The sequence below is a fragment of the Ceratotherium simum genome, chromosome 20, assembly GCF_057802395.1.
Source record: "Ceratotherium simum simum isolate JZ-2026a chromosome 20, ASM5780239v1, whole genome shotgun sequence".
Classification (NCBI taxonomy): Eukaryota; Metazoa; Chordata; class Mammalia; order Perissodactyla; family Rhinocerotidae; genus Ceratotherium; species Ceratotherium simum.
The window spans coordinates 8,889,915-8,901,960 of NC_141919.1; the positions used below are offsets into that span (position 1 = coordinate 8,889,915).

The 12,046-nt window shown below is 37.9% G+C and overlaps 1 long non-coding RNA gene across 1 annotated transcript in view; it reads right to left on the reverse strand.

The window, feature by feature from the left end:
- Window positions 1–673: 673 nt before the first annotated feature.
- LOC147914356 (uncharacterized) overlaps window positions 674–12,046 on the reverse strand; it is a 1,093,764-nt gene continuing 1,082,391 nt past the window's right edge. The window contains exons 2-3 of the long non-coding RNA XR_015555375.1: window positions 1,157–1,334; window positions 674–994 (exon numbers count right to left, since the gene is read on the reverse strand). This is a non-coding gene — a long non-coding RNA (uncharacterized LOC147914356). The remainder of the gene's footprint in view (window positions 995–1,156; window positions 1,335–12,046) is intronic.

The window sequence follows — 12,046 nt, forward strand, 5'->3', positions numbered from 1 at the left end:
GTTAATTAGCCAGAATCCTTGTTCAAACAGCAATACATATCAGGTATAATTGATACATTTAATATTTAGAAGTGCCAGCCCCAGAACAGGAGGTATACACTAGCCAGACTCTCCTTTTTGAATATCTTCATTTTTTTTGGTCACATTTATTATTATCAGGATTCTTTAAAAAGAAAACTCAGTATTAAGGAAATATAATGACCTTCTCTGTCTCTTTTGTACCGTACATACACTATTTTAAGAGCTAAAGATACATAAACCTGTAACTTCCCAGAGTTGATAAACAAGATACAGAGTTTATGACCTGGTTACAAATAACGATAAGATATTTCCAGGAAAGGTCTAGACAAGTGTTTTCCAACAGAAATACAAATCAATCCATATGTATAATTTTAACTTTTCTAGTGGCCATATTAAAATAGTAAAAAGAAATAGGTGAGGGCCAGCCCGGTGGTGTAGCGTCTAAGTGCACGCGCTCTGCTGCGGTGGCCTGGGGTTCGCAGGTTTGGATCCCAGGCACGCACCGACGCACTGCTTGTCAAACCATGCTGTGGTGGCATCCCAGATAAAGTGGAGGAAGATGGGCACAGATGTTAGCCCAGGGCCAATCTTTCTCAGCAAAAAGAGGAGGATTGGCATCGGATGTTAGCTCAGGGCTGATCTTCCTCACAAAAAAAAAAAAAAGAAATAGGTCAAAATAATTTTAATAATCATATATTTTATTTAAAGTAAATATATTCAAAATATTATTATTTCAATATGTAATCAATTAAAAAAATATTTTTTCTGTTCTAAGTCTTCAAAATCCAGTATTTTATACTTACAGCATATCTCAATTCAGACTAGCTGCATTTCCAGTGATCAAGAGCCATATGTGGCTAGTGGCTATGATATTAGACAGTGCAAATCCAGACTACAGAACCTTAGAGGACAGGAATGACATCTCAGACAGTGTGTTTCACTTAGTCTTTGGAACACCAGTCCCACAAAGCACCTGCGGAAAAAATAGTTTAATTTTTTGGTAAATTTAAAAAATGTGGCACATTATCTTCTGCATAGAGATTTATGATAGATGACTTGTATATCAGAATCACTGAGAAGTCCTGCAATAAGGAAGTCTGTTAAACATTGTTCAACCCAATGTTATGCAACTTACTTGATTATGAGACTTTTTTTGGTAAAACATCAGTTAACATTCATGGAGCTATCATTCCATATATATACTTTCAAAATGCTGTCTCATTCTAGAACATCTTATTATCTGCCATTTGGAGAGAAATGGTTTGCTCCTCATTTGAAGATTTTCATGATAACTGAAGATTTCCAAGCTGGATCTGTAAAAATAGCATAGTAAAGACCTTCAAAAATGTGCCCCTCCATCAAAGCAATGAAAAAACTGGCAAAAATTGCCAATCAACTTTTTTAGAACTCTGACTTGAAGCAACCCTGGGTGAATTTATGCAAAACAAAACAGCCGAATCTTTGTAAGAACAGTGAGCTTTGTAGTGTTTTAACTTACCTTAGTCCCATCCCCCTTCCCCAGCTCAGTGGTCACCTTAAAAATAACAGCCCACATTCCTGGTACTGGGAGGAACAGACAGGACCTCATTCCCAAAGAACTGTCATTTTTTTGCCTGTCTATTGGTTTCCTGGAAAACCCCACTCAAATGGTTTGTCTTTATTTGACCTCAATCAAACTTAGTGGTGCTAAGGGCTTCTCCTCAGGGAGCAATTGGTGAGAATTTTAATAGCACAGCTGTTTACAGCAATGGAGAACAGCTGACACAAACAATATACTAACCAAACAACTCAAAAGGAAAGGCTGAGAAATGATGTGTGCATTATGCTTTTAAAAGTTCCAACATATTCCTGGGAATATAGAAAGCCATGTGCATAAGTAAGCCTGTATGCAAGCTCAGAAAATACCTGAGATGGCCCAAAATACTTGTCACTGGCTGCCCTTGAGGCTCTGTGCAAATAGGAAGTGGAAGCCAAGACAGAGTTGGAAACATTCATGCCTGGATGAATGTTGAAGGCATTCCCCAATACACACAGAAAGTAGCTCGGTAAAGATTGGGGGAAGTAATGGTTCCAGATATTTAGGGAACATTCTGTCTAATCACTGGCTGACTACTAAGCTAACTGAGCAGAGACATCAGCCACCACACATGATAAAGAATACAGACTTTAAAGAATTACTTCAGAAAAATCACTAAACAACAAACACCAACAAAAACTAAAAACAGAAACAACAGACTCTGGGGAGGAGGAGAATCTGATTTCCAGAGTAATAAAAATTTTCTGATTGCTATATTATATTATTTCAAATGTCAAGTTGTTAACCAAAATTACAAGACATGCAAAGAAACAAGAAAGTAAGGCTCATACACTGGGGAAAAAAGCAATTAATTGGGCCAGCCCAGTGGTGCAGTGGTTAAGTTCGCGCACTCTGCTTTGGTTGTCCGGAGTTTGTAGGTTAGAATCCCAGGTGCAGACTGATGCACTGCTCATCAAGCCATGCTCTGGAGGCATCCCACAAACAAAATGGAGAAAGGTGGGCATAGATATTAGCTTAGAGCCAATCTTCCTCAGCAAAAAAAGAGGAGGATTGGCATCAGATGTTAGCTCAGAGCTAATCTTCCTCACAAAAAAATTAATTAATTAATTAATACTATCCGGGAATAATTTCAGACATTGGGCTTACTAGACAAAGACTTTAAATCAGCTTTTTTTTTTTTTGTGAGGAAAATCAGCCCTGACCTAACATCCGATGCCAATCCTCCTCTTTTTGCTGAGGAAGACAGGCCCTGGACTAACATCTGTGCCCATCTTCCTCTACTTTATATGGGATGCTGCCACAGCATGGCTTGACAAGTGGTGCATCGGTGCGCACCCAGGATCCAAACCTGCGAACCCTGGGCTGCTGAAGTGGAGCACGCACACTTAACTGCTGTGCCACGGGGCCGGCCCCCTAAATCAGCTATTTTAGATATATTTGGACCTAAAAGAAATCATGTCTAAAGAACTAAGGGAAAATACGATAAAAATGTCTCACCAAATAGAAAATATCAGTAGAGAGAATTATAAAAAGAAACCAATAGAAACAATGGAGTTGAAAAGTATAATAATTAAAATGCAGAACTCGCTAGAGGGGCTCAACAGCATATTTGAGTAGGCAGAAGAAAAGATCGATGAATTTGAAGATAGGTTAATTGATATTATCTAGTCTGAGGAAGATGAAAAAAGAATGAAGAAAAATGAACAGAGCCTCAGAGACCTGGAGGGCATCTTTAAGCAGAAGAACATACACATAATAGGAGTTCCAGAAGGAGAGGAGAAAGGGGAAGAAAGAATATTTGAAGAAACAATGACCTAAAACTTCCCAAATATGATGGAAAACATTAATCTACACATCCAAGAAACTCAATGAATTCTTGGTAGGGTAAACTCAACCAGATTCACATCTAGACAAATCATAATCCAACTCTTGAAAGACAAAATCTTGAAACCAACAATAGAGAAACAACTCATCACATATAAATGATCCTCAATAAGATTAAAAGCTGTTTTTTTCACCAGCAGCTATGAAAGCCAGAAGTCAGTGGGATGACAAATTCAAAGTGCTGACAGAAAAAATACTCAACTAAAAATTCTATATCTGGCAAAACTATCCTTCAAAAATGAAGAAGAAATTAGACCATCCTTGAATAAACAAAAGCTGACACAGTTCATTGCCAGCACACCTGCTCTAGAAGAAATACTAACAGGGCTCTTCAGGTGAAATAAAAGGACAATAAATAGTAATGCGAATCAACATAATGAAATAAAGAGCACTGGTAGTAAAGTAAATATTTACTACATAGGTAAATAGAAAAGACAGTATAAATGTGTTTTTTTGTAACTCCTTATTTTTTCTACCTGATTTAAAAGAAATCTGCTTAAAGCAATAATTATTAATCTATGTTGATGGGCTCATAGTCTATAAAGATATAATTTGTGTCAATAGCTGCATAAAGGAGCAGGGAGCAACAGAGCTATATAAGATCAAAATTGTTGTATACTATTGATATTAAGTTAGTGATAATTTTTTTAATTCATTTTTTTCTGCAACACCATTTTTTTTTTGAGGAAGATTGGCCCTGAGCTAACATCTGTTGCCACTCTGCCTCCTTTTTTCCTTTTTTCTCCCCAAAGCCCCAGTAGATACTTGTATGTCATGGTTGTACATCCTTCTAGTTGCTCTATGTGGTATGCTGCCTCAGCATGGCTTGCTGAGCAGTGCACAGGTCTAAGCCCAGGATCCAAACTGGTGAACCCTGGTCTGCCAAAGCGGGGCACATGAACTTAACCACCAGGCTGGCCCCAAGTTAGTAATAATTTGAACTAGATTATCATTATAAGTTCAGATGTTAATTGCAATTCCCAGAGCAACCATTTTGAAAATTATACCAAAAAATAAAAATAAAAAGGAAATTACCAGGGAATAAAATGGTAGACTAGGAAATATCTAGTGCCCTCTAATGAAAGAGGGCAGTAATTGTGGGATAGAGGAACAAAAAACACACAGACAAAGAAGACAAATGGCAAATGACAGACATAAATCCTACCTTTTCAGTAATTAGATATAGACAAAATAGACTTTAAGATAAATTAATAGAGACAAAGATATTTATAATAACAAAAGAGTAAATCCATCAAGAAGATACAGCAATTAAAAACATATATGCACCTAACAACAGGGGGCCAAAATACATGAAGTAAATTTGATAGGATTGATGGGAGAAATAGATGTCAATAATATTAGTTGGAGACTTCAATATCTCACTTTCAATAAAGGATAGAACGATTAGAGAGAAGATTAGCAAGGTAATAGAAGACTTGAACAACACAACCTAGACCAAACAGATATATATAGAGAGAGAACACTAGTTAACCAACTAGACCCAACATATATATCTATATCTATATCTGTATCTGTATCTATATCTATCTGTTAGGTCTAGTTGGTTAACTATATGAGATATATAAATATATAGATAGATAGAAATATCTATACAGTCATGTGCTGCATAACGATGTTTTGGTCAATGATGGACTGCGTATGGGATGGTGGTCCCATAAGATTAGTACCATATAGCCTAGGTATGTAATAGGCTATACCCTCTAGGTTTGTGTAAGTACACTCTATGATGTTTGCACAAAAATGAAATCACCTACTGATGCATTTCTAAGAACGTACTGCCATCATTAAGTGATGCATGACTATCTATCTATCTATCTATCTATCTATCTATCTATCTATCTATCTATCATCACTCCACCCGATAAATAGCAGAATGCACATTCTCAAGTGGACATGGAACATTCTCCAGTATAGACCTTATGTTAGGGCATAAGACAAGTTAATAAATATAAAAGGATTGAATCATTCAAATTATGTTCTTTGGCCAAATGGAATGAAATTAAAAATCAATAGCAGAAGAATGAAAATTCACAAATATGTGGAAATTAAACAATACATTACTAAATAACCAGTAGGTCAAAGAAGAAATCACAGTGGAAATAGAAAATACTTTGGGATCAATGAAAATGAAAACACAACTATCAAAACTGTGGGATGCGGTGAAAACAGTGCTCAGAAGAAAAGTTATAGCTGTAAACATCTACATTAAAAAAGAAGAACTCAAATCAATGCCCTCACCTTCTACTTTAAGAAACTAGAAAAAGGAAAGCAAACTAAACCCAAAGCTAGTGGAAGGAAGGAAATGATAAAGATTAGAGTGTAAACAAATGAAGTAAATTAATTTGGGAAATATTGCCATCTTACCAATATTAAGTCTTCTAAATTATGAACACAGGACATATTTCCAATCATTTGTCTCCATTAATTGTTTTCAACATCGTTTTATTCAATGCAATCTCCATAAAATTCCAACTGCCCTTTTTGTTGAAATAAACAAGCTGATGCTAAATTCATATAGTAATTCAGGGGACCCAAAATAGCTGAAACAATCTTGAAAAAAAAAGAACAGATTGTGGACTCATACTTTCCAATTTCAAAACATATTACAAAGACAGTATGGTATTGGCATAAGGATAAACATATAGATCCATGGAATAAAACTTGAGCAATCAATTTATCAGTAAATAAACTAATGTATCTATAGTCAATTGACTTTTGATAAGGGTGCCAAAATCATTCAATGGGGAAAGAATAGTCTTTTCAACAAATATGCTGGGACAACTGGATATATACATGCAAACAAATGAATTTGGACCCTATATCACACCATATACAAAATTAACTCAAAATGAATGAAAGACCAAAAGCTAACACCTAAAACTATAAAACTCTTAGAAGAAAACATAGGTGTAAATATTCATGATATTGGACTAGAGAATGGTTTCTTAGACATGACAACTAAAGTACAGGCAATCAAAAAATAAATTAATTAATTGGGCATTGGGCTTCATCAAAGTTAAAATCTTTCGTAAATGGAATGACAGTCTTATTCTGCTTGGGCTGCTATAACAAAACACCACCAAATGGGTAGCTTATCAACAACAGAAATTTACTGCTTACTGTTCTGGAGGCTGGAAATCTGAGATCAGGGTGCCAGCATGGTCGGGTGAGGGCTGTCTTCCGAGTTGTAGACTTCTTGTATCCTCACATGGTGGAAGGGACTAGGGAGCTCTGTGAGGTCTCTTTTATAAGAGCACTAATCCCATTCATGAGGGCTCCATGCTCGTGATCACCTCTCAAAGGCCCTGTCTATTAATACCATCACCTTTGAGGGTTAAGATTTCAACCTATGAGTTTTGGGGGGGACACAAACATTCAGGCCATAGCAGACTCTATCAAGAAAGTGAAAAGAGAGCCAGCCCTGATGGCCTAGTGGTTTAAGTTCGGTGCTCTTACTGCTTCGGCGGCCCTGGTCACAGGACCACACCATCCGTCTGTCGTTTGCCATGCTGTGGTGGCAGCCCACACAGAAGAACTGGAAGGACTTACAACTAGGATATACAACCATGCACTGAGGCTTTGGGGAGAAGAAAAAAGAGGAAGATGGCAACAGATGTTAGCTTAGAGTGAATCCTTCTCTACAAAAAAAAAAAGAGAGAAAGTGAAAAGACAATTCACAGAATGCAAATCATATATCTGATAAGGGTCTTGTATCCAGAATATATAAAGAATTCTTTCAACCCAATAATAAAAAGACAAATAACCCAATTTAAAAATGAGTAAAAGAGTCAAAGAAGATATACAAATGGACAACAAGCATGAAGAGATACTCAAAGTTATTAGTCATTAGGGAACTGAATATCAAAATCACAAGATACCACTTCACATCCACTAGGATGTAATAATAATAATACTAATGAAAGGAAAATAAAATAATAAGTATTGATGAGGATATGGAGAAATTTGAATCATTAAACATTGCTCTAAAATAGTGCAACTGCTTTGAAAATAGTTTTACAGTTCCTCAAAAGTTAAGCTGACAGTTACCATATGACTTAGAAATTCTACTCCTAGAATTGAAAACGTATGTTCACACAGAAACTTATACATGAATGTTTCTAGCAGTATATATTGTATGATTCCATTTATATTAAATGCCCAGAATAGGCAAATCCATAGAAACAGAGAGTAGATTGGTCATTGGCAGGGGCTGGGGCCAGTTTGGAATGGAAAGTGACTGATAACGGATACAAGATTTCTTTTTGTGGTGATGAAATCTTCTAGAATTAGATAGTGGTGATGGTTGCACAACTCTGAATATACTAAAAACTACTTTATTGTATACTTTAAAATGGTGAATTATCTCTCTCTCTTTTTTTTTTTTTTTGTGAGGAAGATCAGCCCTGAGCTAACATCCATGCCAATCCTCCTCTTCTTGCTGAGGAAGACTGGCCCTGAGCTAACATCCGTGCCCATCTTCCTCCACTTTATGTGGGATGCCGCCACAACATGGCCTGACAAGCAGTACGTCGGTGCACGCCTGGGATCTGAACCTGGGCCGTCAGCAGTGGAGTGCGTGCACTTAACTGCTACTCCATGGGGCCGGGCCATACCTTGGTTTTTAAAAGTATAAAAATAATCCCTGAGATGAACTCTTTTTTATATAATTATTTCCTTAATCATTTTATACAATCTTATGCATTTATAGGCAAAGTATAAGCAATGCAATTGAACTCTTTGTAAGGTAATTATGCCAGAAGGCCCTTAGTGCGATGTCACTTACTACTGGGTGAAGCCTTCCAGAATATTAAGGTGCACAGGGCTCTTTGCTCCTCTATAAAATGACACCACAGCTATGTATTTAGGATAATTAGACTTGTTTTTTCAAGGTTTTTCTGTGTCTTCTCGGTCGGCTGTCATTTCGTATCACAGAGGGATGCCTTCTCTGCAAACTTGATGTTTTTATTGGGCTCTTGGCTGGGGAACCAGATAATGAAGTACCATCTTAATGTTCCCAATATTCTGCTAGCTTATGTCTCCTAGGGAAGTTTCCTTTAACCGATTGCCCCTAAATCTTCTAGATTTGTAACTCCTCCTAGCCAAATGGCTGAACTCCCACTCGTCTACATTTTGTATCTCACAAAGACCCAATGATGTGTCTCTCTCTCTGCAGATCCCAGCAGCTGCCCTTGGCTTTACTGTCTTTCTGCTCTGGCTGCTGCTCATGCTGTCCCTCTGCCTTTTTTCTGCCCTGTTTCCACTTGCCATGTTGACGTGGCCACCATCAGCCCACCACGGTGTCTGTTGGGACACCCAAACTGTGAAGCTGAACTACTCTTGACCTCAGCCACTCTGAGCTTCCTCTCTGCTATTCCTGATGGCATCTTCTGGGCCTCTGTCACTTGCTTCTTTCTCTAGATGTTAGGGAAAGCTTTCCATTTCTCAGGCATAGCTTTTTAAAAGCCATTCCCTTCTTTTCTTGAGCACCTAATGATGTAGCTCTTTCAATTTTACCGTCTCTTGGGGTTTCTAGAAATATGCTCTTTTCATTTTTATTTCAAATGCATCTCGCCTCCAGAGAGCCAAGAAATGTGTACCCAGAACCACTGCTCCCTTATGACACTTGGGCCTTGTTGCACAGTCTAGCACAGGCTAAACTACTTTTAACTTAGGGTGTATATAAGGTCTGCTTGGGCTGCCATAACAAAATGCCATAGACTGGGGGGCTTAAACAATGTAAATTTATTTCTCACAGTTTTGGAGACTGAGAAGTTCAAGATCAGGGTGTCATGTTAGCATGGTTGGGTTCTGGTGAGAGCTCTCTTCCTGGCTTGCAGATGCCTGCCTTTATGCTGTATTCTTACATGGTAGGGAGAGAGAGAGAAAGCAAGTGAGAGGGAGAGAGAGTGAGTGAGAGAGCTCTCTGGTGTGTCTTCTTATAAGGGCACTAATCCTATCATTAAGGCCTTATCCTCGTGAACTCATCTAAATTTATTTACCTCCCAAAGGCCCCATGTCCAAATACCACCTCAATGGGAGTTAGGGGTTCAGCATATGAATTTTGAGGGGGCATAATTCAGTCTAGAGCAGGGTGATTTTTTGATTTTTGTCTTCAATGTTCCTGCTGTTCCTCCCTGTAATCTGGCTTCTATTGCAATACCCACTCCTTGATAGTCAGATATACCTACTTCTTTCTTACTGGGTTCCCGGGACCCCAGCAAGTCAAGGGATGTGACAAAATACTTGTTTTAAGTGATTCTGAATACTCTATCCAGCTACTCTTTGTGGTAGCCAGCTTCGAAGGTAGCCCCCAATGGTCCCCAGCTCCTGTCATTCACACCATTGTAGTCCCTTCCAGCACTATATCAGCCTTGGTCTGTGTGACCAATAGAATACGGCAGAAGTGATGGTATAGCACACACACCTGAGATTACGGAATTAAACACTGGCCTCCATCTAGAGCAGCTCTCTCTCTGTCCTTCTGTCTGTCTGTCTCTCTCTCCCTCTCTCATCACTTCCTCTAGGGGAAGCCAGCTGTCATATCATAAGGACACTCCAGCATTCTATGGAGAGGCCCACATTATGAGGAATTAAATTCTGTGGCCAAAGGCCAGTATAGAACTGACGCCTGCCAACAACAACAATGTGAATGTGCTTGGAAGCAAATTTTCCTACAGTTGAGCCTTTAGATGAGACTACAGACCTCCCAACACCTTGACTACAATCTCATGAGGCACCTTGAGCCAGAACCACTCAGCTAAGCTATATGTGGATTCTTGACCCAAAGAAACAGAAATAATAATACATGGTTATTGTTTTAAGTGCTAAGTTTGGGGGTAACTTGTTGAGCATCGGGTAACTAATACACACTGGGAAGTGTTAGGGCTGGTATTATTATTCCCACTTATTGAGTAGGACATTGATGACCTCTGACAGTTGCTTCCTAAGCCCATATATCAAATCTGGTCCCTTTTATGGATGTATATTTTAATAAATATGTTCTTGAGCTCTGAATGGCCATCTTGTAAAAATATGAATCTATGACCTTTATTTTTGTTCTTATCTTATTCTTGGACTTTTCCAAATACTTGAAGTTGCTGTATACATGGCCTATGATTTTAAGAGATTAATTCTACTTCTTCACATCCCCCATGACACCTAGCACATTTAGGACACCATGAGGTCATTACTGGGGAAGCTCTAAATAATTCTTGGTTGCTTAAAGCATCTTGTTTGCCAAGGACACCTGCAAGTTATTTTAAAGATAAAAATAATGAAATAAGAAACTAAAAGAGCTATTGGTTTGGAATGTGTGCAGAGTGAAGGGTCACAGGCACATCATTAATGACTGTTTGAAGCTTTACAACTTTTTAAATGATGCTTAAATTATTTCATCTCATGAAAATTGAGATTTTATATCAGTAAAATGAGAATAGTTTAGATTAACAGAATTTATAGAGAATCAACTTCCTAGTAATTATAAGAAGTCAATGGATTCCCCAGCTGCCAGGTATTATTACTGTTACTCTTGCAGTCAAGTGGGAATGCATGGTGATGGCTGTGGTGTACTGGGAGCCATTGTGCTTTCCCGGAAACATTAAACGATGTTCTTGTACCTATTTGTTGTTATTGGTGTATATCTTTAAAAATTTTCAAATGAAAGACTGCTTTGTGGTTAAGTCTTCATTCCCCGGAACTACAAAGCTGAAGATTCCTAGAACAGACACAGCGTGCAGTTCCTGCCATTTAATTTAATCGGCGTATTTTAAATATATAATAAATTCAAAATAATTATGGTGAGCTATTGCCAATGCAGGATAGAAAACAATATCCAAGGCAAGTACCTCCTTCAGGGTAATCATCTGATTTGAGAAAAAAATATCATATACCCATGCAGAAATCTGAAGGGCACGCACAGTCTCTGAATGAAGAAAGAGATTGCTGTAGCTTTAAGAGTGGGGGTGGCTTCTTGGAAAAGGTGTCACCTCAGCCAGTCCCTGAAGGACTGGTAGGATTTAGGTGGGCAGAAAAGAGAAAAAGGAACTCCAGATGAGAGCAAATTCTTCCACATGGTGATTTTTTTTTTTTTTTAACAGTTTACATTTGCCATAATCTTCCCTGCAAGTCAGGTCCTCGCCACAATCCTGCAAGGTGCTTTGGGCAGGCATTAATATTCCCACCTCCTGAATAGGACATTTTAAGCCAGAAAGTGACTTGAAGTTTTCCTAATGCAGGACGAGGGTTGGAAAATTATAGCCAGCTGTCTGTTTTTTAGTGGCCTGCAAGCTAAAAATGGCTGTTACAACTTTAAGTGGTTATATTTTAAATTGTTATGTAAGAACCACTATGATATATTTGATTTTGCCTCCTAGCCTGTGATTAAATACAAACTAAATCTTGCAAAGCCTGAAATATTTACTATCCGACCCTTTAAGAACAAGTTTGCTGACCTCTGATTTAGGATCTTCATAATCAAAGAAAACATTTTTAGTTATTATAATGAAATTGATATGGGTCTAGTCCAATAAACTTAAATATAGATCATCCTGTAAACATAGTTTTGTATCTGTTTCTTTTCCATCT